We start from the raw sequence: 13,070 nt of genomic DNA, 5'->3' as shown, positions 1-13,070 counted from the left end.
AATAATGCTGTTGCTGTTAGAGTGGTATTACACGTTCCGGAGATTAACGCTCGCAAATGACCGCTATGACGAACAATCTCAATCATTCACTATTACACAGGACGATGATCGTTACTTCTGGTAGTTTTTGCGCTCGTCCTTTTTTGGCTGATAGACCAGGGAACGACCAACAACATGCTATTACACCGAACCCTGTTAGAATGATTTGTTAAGGACAACAATGAAAATACGTACAGATTTCTCATTGGTTGTCGAATCGTTGCCTGTTATCACACGTGTAATATGGCCCTGAGTCCGTTTGTGATCATAGTAGACGGAGCCAGAAGCGACGGCGATCTGTAACTTAGGTAGCTTAGGTCCTGTTAACATGAACGGGACCTGAGAGCTATTCTGATTTCAAGATTGGGGGTTGGGAAGTTTTTCTCCCTAAAATGAGGGAAATTGGCTGAACTATATGGACACATCTTTTTCAGCCTTACAAACTATGCAACTAGGTGAGGTCCGAAGCACCTCCCGCCTGTATTATCACAATACTTAAATAGGTGGTGCCTGTCTACCTGGCATGTTTAGAAGTTTTAAAGGCATGTGTGACACAAAGTCCAGGAATTTGCACAACTGCCCTGGCCCTCAAAAGGTTAAAATATTCACATCTTTGAAGTTCTGTTTAATTACCCCAAGGAAATAGAACCCTGAAGGAATTTATTGACTCTAGGACAATGGAGTTTGAGCTCATTACTCTAAATGCAGAGATGCCGTTCAGGGAATGTTTGGAAAACAGACACACTGGTGCCGACTATCACAACAATGAGGGCTATTCCTGGCATTTTAAGGCCTTGAAAAAGAATGCACAACCTAGGATTTCCATCATCAGTAAACTTAGCCCCTTTTTAAAAATGTGATATCAGCTCTAACCTGAAAAATTTCTCTAACAGCTCTAACAACCCTCAAAAAACAAAACAAAAAAAAAAATTTATATATATATATATATATATATATATATATATATATATATATATATACACACTTTATTTTTTTTCCCCTTCTAAATTTTTCAGTCTTAAATATAAACTTTTTTTTATTTTTATATATATATATATATATATATATATATATATATATATATATATATATTATATAAAAATATATATATAAAATAAAAGTTTATATTTAAGACTGAAAAATTTAGAAGGGGAAAAAAAAAAAAGTACCACTGTGGGTAAACATTTGGTATTTCTTTAACTTAATGTTGTTCACCTATTGGTCGGAATCAAATTAATAATGTTAAAGATTGCCCAATGTTTACCCATAGTGATACTATTTTTTTCCTTTTTTCTTCCCTTTCTAAATTTTTCAGATTTAAATTTAAAACAAAACATTCACCATAATTGACCAGTTATTATATGTCCATGAAACGAAAAATTCCATCCACGGCTTCAATAAAATTATGGTAGCTTTATTGGGTCATCACAAAAAACAAAAAAAATATAATAATAAAAGATAAAAACACGCCGGCATGTTTTCTTTTTTGTGACGACCCAATAAAGCTACCATAATTTTATTGAAGCCGTGGATGGAATTTTTCGTTTCATGGACTTTCCGGGTTGCGGCCCGCAATACAGCCAGAACGTGCTTCACTTCCAGGAGGTCCACACACACCTGCGCTAATTGTGGCTATCAAGGGTGAGCTGACATATTCTCCTTTTATGCAGTTATTATATGTACCTAGCTGCAATGTGCACAGGACAACATTGTCTAACAGTTACTGATTTAAAGTGGTATTCCGACCCCTAAATGTAAGTTGCAACCTGCTTCCAACAACTAATAAAACAACTTCAATACACATACCTTTAAAATCCCATCTCCATACCACCATGGTAATGTCCATGCATGACATAACAGCAGAGCTGTGTCAGAGCCTGCCTGTATTGGCGGCGTTACTGGGTACTGCCCAAGGGATCAGAGTATCAGCGGTACAGGAACATCACTTGCTTTAAATTTATAATCTTAAGAATTTTTAATATTTCCAGTTGGCAACTCATTGTAAGTGTCAGAAAACCCATGTTCTGTGCAACTCTAGGCTACATTGACACAGTCAACTATGGAGGTTTTTATAGGATGGCTGTCATTCGGCAAATAATGGCAGACTCATTTCTTTTGCCATTGCTGGTCACGTGGGGGTGTTAGAATGAGCAGATGGAAAGGGTGAATTGCATAACAGAAATGGAAAGAGGTAGAGGAATAAGGCAGAGTGTTATTCTGCGTTTACACGGAACGATTATCGTGCGAATTTGCACGATAACGATCGAATTCGAACGATAATCATACGTGTAAACGCAGCGAATGATTGAACGACGAGCGAGAAATCGTTCATTTTGATCTTTAAACATGTTCTTAAATCGGAACATGTTCTTAACTTTGACAAAAAAAATAAATAAATAAAAAAAATAAAAATCGCAGATCGTTCTGCATAAACAGTCGTTCAATGATTTTACCTATGTGCGAGATAGGCTTAGGCGATCGCAAAACGAATTTTCCGTACGATATATCGTTCCATCTAAACGCTGATTGTTATAAAAAAAAACGCTACTTCGAAATTATCGTTCCATGTAAACGCAGCATTAGGGACCTATTCCACGGGAAGATTATAGTTCAAAAAATTGTGAATCATTTGTAATTAAACGATAATAGTTTTGTGTAATAGCAGCTGACAAAGAACCAATGAGAAATTGTTGGTCGTTTGAAGGAATCTGGGCTGATAATTTACACATCGTTCGGTGTAACAAGACGTCGTTCACAATAGGGCGACCACAAGAACGATAGTAAGTAACGATCATTGTTCCGTGTAATTGGGTGAACAATTTCAGGTCGTTCGGCATAGCAGTCGTTTGAGATCGTTTATAAAAAAACAAACAAAAAACAAAACACTCCATGGAATAGGACTCTTAGGGTTGGAGGATGGAAAGTGGAAAGTGTCTGTGTGTTTGTGGGGGGGGGGGGGGGGGGAAGTGATGCATGTGACTAGTAAACAGAACTTTGGTGCCATATGCTCAGAGATTCAAAATGGAAGTAGACCCAGAAATCAGCAGGGAGGGAAAAAGGCATGTGGCCACACTGGGCAGATATGGCAAAAAAAGGAAGCCACAGCTGAATGCCAACCGTGTAAGAACTGTCTATTTTAGAGCAGGATGGTTGGAAAACTCCTTTCATTGCAATATCACACAAAACCTGGACACAGTGATGGTGCTATTTTTGCAAGAGAGTAGCTGTAATATGAACTACATCAAGTACTATATATATATATATATATATATATATATATATATATATATATATATATATATATATATATATATATATATATATATATATATATTTTATTACAATATTACTTTTAGTCTCCGGGGAGCCCCCTATTGACCTTATTTCTTACAGAGGATATTAAAACAAACAGACATAACCCGCAATCTTACGGCGATTGCAGAAATTCACATGGTGTCAGAAGTTTTTCTAGTTCTGTGGAAGTTGTGTCCTTTTCTTGCACATGAATTGCAGTTCAGCCCCAGCCTTAGGCGGCTTCTCAGACACCCCAACAAGGTGGTCTGTCTGGTGACAAATGTGAATTAACTAAGATGTTTGAGGACATAACTGCTCCAGATAAGAAGTCAGAGTTGTAGCTACTTGACACTGTGGAATCTGAATATATATTATTCCTCAACCACAAGACAGTGAAAAAGAAATGACAGAGCCGGAGTCTGGGAAATGTGACACTGACTCATTACCACACGTCTGGTTTAATATTCTAGGTTTTTTTATGTAATGTTTCAGTGAGGTCTGAAATAACCATCTGTAGTGAGAATGCCAGTAACTCAGTCAGGAAGGAGACCTCCATTTACACACAATCCTTTCACTCCTTCCTATTAACACAATCTGGAGACACACTGGAGATTCTTATCCTTCTGCCGTGACTACTACAAGAGTCATCATCATCACAAGATTTATTAGAGGAGCCTTTACAAGCTTCTAGAACACGTACATATTCACTCCTAAAGCTATAGTTCAACTAGTGGCAGAATGGCTACATCATACACACCATCTAAGCATGGAATGGCACTCTAAAGCTGGTGGTGGACATAAAATGGAAACCTGCTGTCAGATGGATGACTGGTCACCCAACTGCGGTTTTCTGCAATAGCATTACAACCATTTTCGATCATGCACAGGCAAGTTTTGTCAGGTGCAAAAATGAAGCAGACCTTGGAGGTGCCGTATAGTTATTAGCAGCAATAAGTAACGAAAGAATTTTACTGCAGAATTGAAAACGGCAATGGAACCTTATAGTGAGTTTTTACACTAAAATAAATTGTAAATTAAAATATATATATATATCATACACAATGCTTGCTACTGGCAACAACTCCACTTTCTACACAGTATAACAAGGGAGAACAAAAATCATTAAGGAACGAAAGCAGAGCTGTGGTTGCTGAGTAAATCTAACAATTTTAATGACTTTTTAAATAATTATCTTCCAGATACGCTTCATTGTAACCAGAATTCTTTTAATATCAACACAAAATTGTTGCTCATACAAACTATACATCAACAGCAGCTACCACCACATCCATCTGTACATCTGACAAGAATTTACTTGGGACAGAAGGTTATAGTCCCACAAGTGCTACAGTGTTATATAGGAATAAACCATACCTACAGTATATTATATTACTGCAATATGGTCACACTTTGACAGAATAACAGCTTAAACATAACTCTTGCGCTGATGCTGCTTTCAGTTACCCGACTCAGGTCACGGTTCCCAATTTCCAAAAAGCCTCTGAACAATCTGACTGGACATCAACGACAACGTCTCCATGCTCCTCTCGTATGAGTTTTGTTAAATCACCCCTAATTATTTTACTTTGTTGATTGGTGTACAGAACAACCACCCTCAACATCCTATACATAACATTTTAGCTATCACACTTCAGGTCTACTTTTGTACCTACAAGCGGAATGTTCTACAGGTTCCATATCTCATGACCCATCACGCTCCAAACATATTGGTGTTAAAAGAATACATTTCCCAAAATTTCTGACAAGTTTCAATAATCTAAGTGATTGAATTGATCCAGTTTAAGAATTTTAGAGTCATAAGATGATATATTTTAGTCAATAATAGCTGCATAAATGTATTTGTTTTGTAAGCTCTATGGCCAATACAGCTGGTTTAGAACAATCATTCCCTTTCCCCCGAGCTATGTCACAGATATCACCAAACAATTACTATGCAAAATATGTTGTACATGATGTATGTAGAAGACTGATATGAATTCATTATGCTGGTTTGATTACAGACAAGGAGATTATGGAGAACTGTATGCTTTTCTACATGAAAATTTACAAACAGAAATCACAGCAGATTACACCATCACTAGGGTCCATTCACACTAGCAGAATCCGCAAATTTACTGCTCTGTTCAATCATTTAGTTACACCGATACCTGCTGCAGATCCTGAACGTGTCAATGGACCAGTTAAGTAGACTGAATCTCTTGAATCTCATCTACACGTTGCAGAAATGTTCCAAACAAACCGATTTCAATTTTTGCTGATTTTTCTCTATTGCAATCCATAGGAAAAGTAACATCCAAACCAAACTCGCACCATTTCTGTAGATATTTATGTGTTTATTTTTATTTCACCTCACAAGACTCTTTGGTATATGGACATATTAGATTTATTTCCCTTTGCATTTTTTTCTTTGCATAAGCGTATTCACTGCACTTACTGACAGCAACTCCCTGTGTGCATCAAGGCTAAAATTTGACTCCCCTCATCCAGGCTGTGCTGTCCTGCTCTGTGGTGATTCTTTCCAATAGATGCCCGAGCATGAGGGAGCATGTGACCATGCCCCGCCCTCATTGTTTGCCCACCTTATGGACAGAATCACCACAGTCTGGAGGAAGGGAATCTGATTTTAGCTCTGAGGCACACAAGGATCTGCTGTCAGTAAGTGCAGTACACTTAATACTATACACTGAACTATTTTACTATTAAGTGGACAATCCCCTTAAACAAAAACATTTTAAAAGGTTTTGTTTTTTTAAGATTTTTTTTCCCAGTTAAATTGCGTTTATAGATAAAAAAAAAAAAAAAACCCAACAACCTGCACATTCCTTTCCTGCACTTTTGTAAATAAATATTAAAGAGATGGACTGTTAAATTTGAGAGATCCATGAAGATATAATTTAGGAAAAGTGAATGTTTCTTACACATTTCAGGTGGTACACATTTAACGTAGGTCAGTAACATGGTGTGAATGCAGTCTCACCCGGCTTCATCTAGACGGTTTTCATCATCAAGATGCAAAAACCAAACAAGATCTTCTTTTGTGACCCACATTACAAGAACCAACTGGTCCAATATCCATCTGAAGACTAGTCCATGCAAAGACTACACACAATTACCAATAGGAAAATTGGAGATTTTCTCCTACAGTATGAATGACTGTGTTCCTCAAATTGTCGTCAAAGTTTTGCTTCATTGCTCAATAATGTGCGCTGTTTGTAAGAACTCGCACTAACAATGTTCCCTTACTGTTCTTGTTTGTGTCTCATTTATTAAAGGTTACTTTTTATTTTTCAGCATGAATTACTACACAAATTCATGTCAGCCATGAGCAAAACAGAACAGTACAAATAGAAAGAATAGGCAATTATATTCAATCATGCACACTATTTTGAGTTATCCATGTTTTTTTTATTCTTATTATGGTTTATGAATTTCTCCATTATTTAACAAAGCAAGAACTGCCCAAGTAAGCTTGCTACAGACTTCTCCAGCTTGTCTGCCATGGCTATCTGCTGCTGTGGGAGAGACCAAGTGCTGCGTAACCTGTCACAAAGCTATAACTCAAAGGACGCACTTACGCATCTGCGACTTTTTAAGAACCCACATACAAGTATTTGATAAAATTAGTCGCACATAATTACCACTTGCTGCATTTCACAGCTATAAGAGCCGTGTTACAAGAGGAGCGGTTAGTAAATTCCCCCCATTAACTCTAATAAGAAAATAAATTAGCACACACAACAATGGCAAAAAAATGGGGCTACAACCTACTTAACTATTTCCTAAATATTGAAACCTTACGTGGGCAAAGCTTGGCTAGACTGCGGCATCTCTTAGCAATTGCAATCTGCCCGCCAGGATGGTAAACACATCCTCACACTTTATAATATACAGGAGTGAACTGACAAGCCACATGTTTAAGCATTTCCACAAGTGATGTTATACAAAATAACCCTTAAGCCTTCATCTGATTTTTATCCTTTTTATTCCCATTCAGACTAGCCCTCTGGATGACAACTGTCCATTGTACGCATCGTGCCCCTCCCATAATAGATTGCAGGCTCTTATGGAAAGGGGGCTGTCGTCTTTTGTTTTCAGTGAATCAAAAAAAATAAAACGCTACAAAAACACGGTAACCTTTCAGCACAGTGCATACACACTGTCAACTTGAAAGGTTTTGAGCCAATGACAGAAGTAGATTGAAAATAAATGAGAAAAAAAACAAAAACACAAAGGATTTAGGGTAGGGTCATATCCTGTTGCAACGTCATGATTTGTGCCCCCCCCTCCCCCAAATCTTTAAAGTCGTCAGTTTTTTCCTTCTTGTTTTTTTAACAGGAAGTTTATTTAAGATCAACTCTTAAGTTCTGATTGATCACTTGTAATGCTGTTTTTAAGCTTTTGGTAAGTTTGCCTTTATAGGGAGGTGTTAAAAAAAAAAAAAAAAAAATCAACTGCAGGTTTATAAAGGAAAAAAAAAAAAAAAGGATCCCAAACAGGATGGTTCAACAGTTTTAAGTATCCTGCATTATCCTTTTATCGTAAATGTGTATTGTAAAAATGAAATGTTAAACAAATCTCTCACGGCACACAAATAAGGGTCAATTTACACGACAGATTATCTGCCAAAGATTTGAAGCCAAAGCCAGAAACAGACTATAAACAGAGATCAGGTCATAAAGGAAAGACTGAGATTTCTCCTCTTTTCAAATCCATTCCTGGCTTTGGCTTCAAATCTTTGGCAGATAATCTGTGTAAATGGACCCTAAGGCCATCTGTCCTGACAAAAAAAACAAAAACATGAACCTGATGGAAATTAACCATGCTAGAAACGTCACTGAAAACCTACAGATCCATTAAAAATAGGAAATAAGTCAAATATGACATTTGAACAGGACAGCAAGTATGATGTGAACGGGCCCTTATACACACTTCTCTTTCCTGCTCAATTCATCTCTGGCTTTAGGGAGTGCAACACTAAATCTTCTCCAAAACCAAAATGTGCACGGCTACAAATGGCTAACACACAGCCAGGCTGGGCTTCCTTACATAGGCTGAACCTAAACTGTCTGTCTGGTCTAGAGAAGGTGATTAGCATTGCCAGGATCGTCAGATTATTAGTAAAGAAAGTCTGGTGCTAAATCATGTTTTGCCAGCTGCGCTTTTATAGCTCAATCTAATAAACCAGGGTGTTTTTTTTTTTGTTTTTTTTGAGGGGGGGGGCGCAGCAATAAGATTTAATTTTTTTTTTTTTTTTTACTATAAAGTTTCAGATTAGGGACTCAAAACTGGTTTATCAAGCAAAGTGGGGTTAGTGACAACCAGACAAATCCCTTTAACTACATCTTCCACCAGAACATCTCACTCCTGAGCACAAGGGAGGATTCACAAGAGGCAGATTTGTTGCAGAAGTTTCTACAACTCCACATGCAGAAATAACCTGAAATTCTACTCACATGAAGAAAACATTTCTGAAACTAATTTGGCAGAAAACCCAAGAATCCTATGAAGTCTAATCATTATTGAGGATACATCTAGGGGCCATTTACACAGGAAGATTATCTGACAGATTATCTGCCAAAGATTTGAAGCCAAAGCCAGGAATGGATTTGAAAAGAGGATAAATATCAGGCTTTCCTTTATGACCTGATCTCTGTTTATAGTCAGTTTCTGGCTTTGGCTTCAAATCTTTGGCAGATAATCTTTCTGTGTAGATGGACCCTTATGCTACGTTTACACGGAACGATTATCGGTCGAATTTTCGTGATAACGATCGCATTGAGCAATAATTGTTCCGTGTAAATGCAGTGAACGATCAAGCGATTAGCTAAAAATCGTTCATTTTGATCTTTGAACATGTTAATAAATCGTCGATCGTTTGCAAAAAATTCGCAGACCGTTCCGTGTAAACAGTCGTTCACTGATTTTTCCTATGTGCAAGATAGGCTTAAGCGATCGCAAAACGAATTTACTGTACAATATATAGTTCCATCTAAGCGCTGATCGTTAAAAAAAAAAAAAAAAAAAAATAGTTAATCGTACGATCGGGCGAATTATCGCTCCGTGTAAACGTAGCATTCGTTACCACACGGTGCTGGTGTATACACAATGTTGCACATCTTACCAATGCCAACCATGTGTATAGGTTTAGTTTAGGAAGTTTATGTATCATAGGACTCGACTGTACATTTGTGGAATTTACTTTTAGGGTGCGTTCACACGTACAGGATCTGCAGCAGATTTGATTTGCTTTGAATCTGCGCCATCAAATCTGCTGCAGATCCTGTACATGTGAACGCACCCTTACATGTCTAAGGGCCCTATTACACCAACAGATTTTTAAAGCCAAGACCAAGAAAGGATTTGAAGAGAGGAGAAATCTCAGTCTTTCCTTTATGACCTGTTCCCTGTTTATAGTGCATTCCTGGCTTTGGCTTAAAAAAAAATAAAAATCTGTCAGATAATCTGTTGGTGTAATAAGGCCCTAAATATAGAGACTACATTTTTACTGATCTTCTACCTCCAACTATCTGCAATGAGTCTGTATGGTTTTCTTCCAAAACTCCAGGTTACACCAATTGTTTAATCAGCCCCGTTGTATGAAAACTAAATGTGTATGGTGACGATCTGTGTCCAACTCATCAAAATGTTGTACACACAATTAATACATTCTATACCAACTGAGATCTTCCTTATACAAAGCAGACTCAGCTGCAGCAATTTTAGATATTCAATTGTGTATGTACAGGGACAGAGATTTTCTGAACTTTGGAAAATTTTATTCCCTGTGTGCAAGAACATGCACTGCTCAAGCCATTTCTGTCTGACACTTATGACACGGAAGACCCCTCCAATCTCAGTCACCACTTCTAATAAACTTACATAGGAAGTGACAGAAGAGTTTTGATAAATCTATATAATGCCACACTGGGGAGAGTTCTGTGCATGATGTTCTCTAAGAGTCGAGGAAGATTTAACTATTGTGTTTCCTAACAACCCCCCCCCCCAAAAAAAAAACACAAAAAAACTCTGTAATGATCTGTACACTACAAATAAACATCACTGCCTGCCCATCTCATCACAGTTCAATGTGTACATGATACAAAAAAAATTATGCACAAAGATATATATACAATAAAACATTAAAAGATGCTGAATATTCACCCAAAAAAATAATTTTGTCTATGGAACGGTAAAAAATAGATAGACCCTAAGAACAGGGTACAGTAATATATAGATAGACCCTAAATATATGAAACAGGGTACAGTAATATATAGATAGACCCTAAATACAGGGAACAAACGATCGATCAGCAGTTTAAATAATTCTGATCATTCACCAATTGCTTTTGTAAAAACATAAAAAAGGATCAAAACCTTAAAACCCTTTTCTTTTCCTATATAGAAACCTTTAGACATACAAGCACATTATTAACGGAGGTGGAGATACTGTTAACCCTTCATATGTAGCCACACAATCTAAAAGCAAAAATATTCATCTGAACACGTGAGAATAAAAAACATTGAATTATTAACGGGATTGGCTGTAAGCGAGAGGAATATACTAACTACAAGCTAAGAACAGCCCCGCCCACCCCAGTGTATACAAACTCTAACCTAACCAAGAGGGGTGGGGGCCCTATCATATATACTTCCTTACATATCAAATCACAGCACATTTAGGAATACTGCTTGTTTTTCCTCTTGTTTCTATTTTATTTGGCAGATTTTACAGAACTCCCAAGCATGATGCTTTCTGCAGGGCCACACACAAACAACCTGGACACAACAATACGGAATAAATTATCCCATTATGAAAGGCTGAAGAAGAGGGGGGAAACTGGCACTGTAACAAATGCAACTCAGCTGGGGGGATCACAAAGGAAAACAACTGCCTGGCTCCCCAGCACTGACCTACAGATCAATGGCAAAAGTGTATTATGGAAAAATGAGGTGGTCTAGTGACAGCGCAAGGAGGAAAAACATTTTCGTTGAACCCGAATAAAAAGCAGAAAAAAAAAAAGTAAACACCTACAATAACTCCAAAGCCCGGAGTCTGGGAAAGTCTCAGGCAACACGTAAAATTGTATCAATCCAACTTTAGGGTTAAGGTAGCGACAGATGGAAGAGCCTGACCGGTTATGACCGTTATTAATGGTAATAGCGACGGTTATGAAAATAATCTGAATTTTTACTTGAATTGTTCCTAAAACAATAGTTCTTTGCAATTCTCTACTGGACGGAAGAATAAAGATTTGTACAATTCTGGCAATGTACGCCCCAAAAGACTGCATGAGAAAACTACTATGAATAGTACATGGCACTAAATATGAACCAACACCTGGTGCCACCTGTTTTATGGGGCATCAGCTACAGGGCACAACCGACTGCAATGTAAACAACAGGGGTTAACACTTTATTTGCCTATAGGAGAGTGTGATCTACCACTTGGGAAACCGGCAATGTTAAACTGCTTTAAAACCGTCTGTCCCCTGAAGAGGATGGAGCAATAGTGGAGAAACATGTGAGGATGTCCCATAACACTCACCTCCTCATCGTGCTGCTGGCAGTAGGCAAGCCTCTCTGGGTACACGGGCAGGATGGAGAAGGCACTGCCCTGGAAGGGGGAAGAGGTAGAAGAGGATGAGGTAGTGGCAGCGCTGGATGCTGCCGAGTTGCAGGGGGAGGCAGCGCCGCTGATGCAGCCGGGCCCCCTGAATCTCTCGATGAAGTGGTCCTTGGTGAGGCGCACTCTCTGGTGCGCCCGCAGGCAGTTGTCGCACAGGTTCTCCTGGCAGTCCAGGCAGTGGGAGCTGGCGCCGTTGCCCTCATCACAGGAAGAGCAGCGCGGCTCAGGCTGGCTGGGGGGCGCCCGGCGGAGGAGGCTGGAGGACGAACACGAAGAGGAGCGGGGCCGGGGCTGCCGCCGGGCCCCACCGCCGCCCGCTCCGCGACTGCCATTACTCTGCGGCTCCTCGGCGGCGCCCACCACGGCGTCCAGCAAGTTACTGAGGTGCAGGAAGGTGGAGGAGGGCAGCGCATCCATGCCAGCCTCGGACATGAGCACCTTGTGGTCGCACACAGGGCAGTGCAGCTGCAGAGAGTCCCCGGGGCTCCGGTGCCCCTCTAGGCACTGCCTGCAGAAAGCATGGAGACAAGGCAAGACGTGCAACCTGCGGGGAGCGGAGCCCAGACCGCCGCCGCCGCCGCCACCCCCGCTGCTACTACTACTGCTGGAGGCTTGTGAGGAGGACGAGGACGAGCTGGACGAGGAGATGGGGGCAGAGGACACGCACATCTCCTTACACAGCGGGCACAGCTGGAAATCAGACTCCGGGAATGAAGCCATTTACATGGGGAGAGAGGGACGCGATCGGCGGCGGAGAAGCGGCTCAGGCGTGCAGCATGCTCCCGTGTAGTGGTGCTGGGTGCCGGGGAGCACAGCCGGAGCACAGCAGGAGCACAGCCCTCCTCCCCGCCTCTGTTTACATGCACTGGAGGGACTAATCGATAAGTGACAGCCAGCGGATCAGTCCTGCGGGGACACCGACAAGTTTTCCACCAGAGCAGAGACGCTGCCGGACACACCCCCCTGTGCCAGGAACTGCTGCTGCCTCGGCCAGTCACCCCGTCCTGTCCGGCATCACATCGCCTCCCCGGCGCTCCATAGTCCGCTAATCCGGAGCTCCGTGCGACCTGATCGCTCCTTCAGTCCGATC

This window comes from Dendropsophus ebraccatus, chromosome 2 (genome assembly GCF_027789765.1).
Source record: "Dendropsophus ebraccatus isolate aDenEbr1 chromosome 2, aDenEbr1.pat, whole genome shotgun sequence".
Taxonomy (NCBI): Eukaryota; Metazoa; Chordata; class Amphibia; order Anura; family Hylidae; genus Dendropsophus; species Dendropsophus ebraccatus.
The sequence above is the reverse complement of the archived record's forward strand: the minus strand, read 5'-3'. Positions refer to the sequence as shown.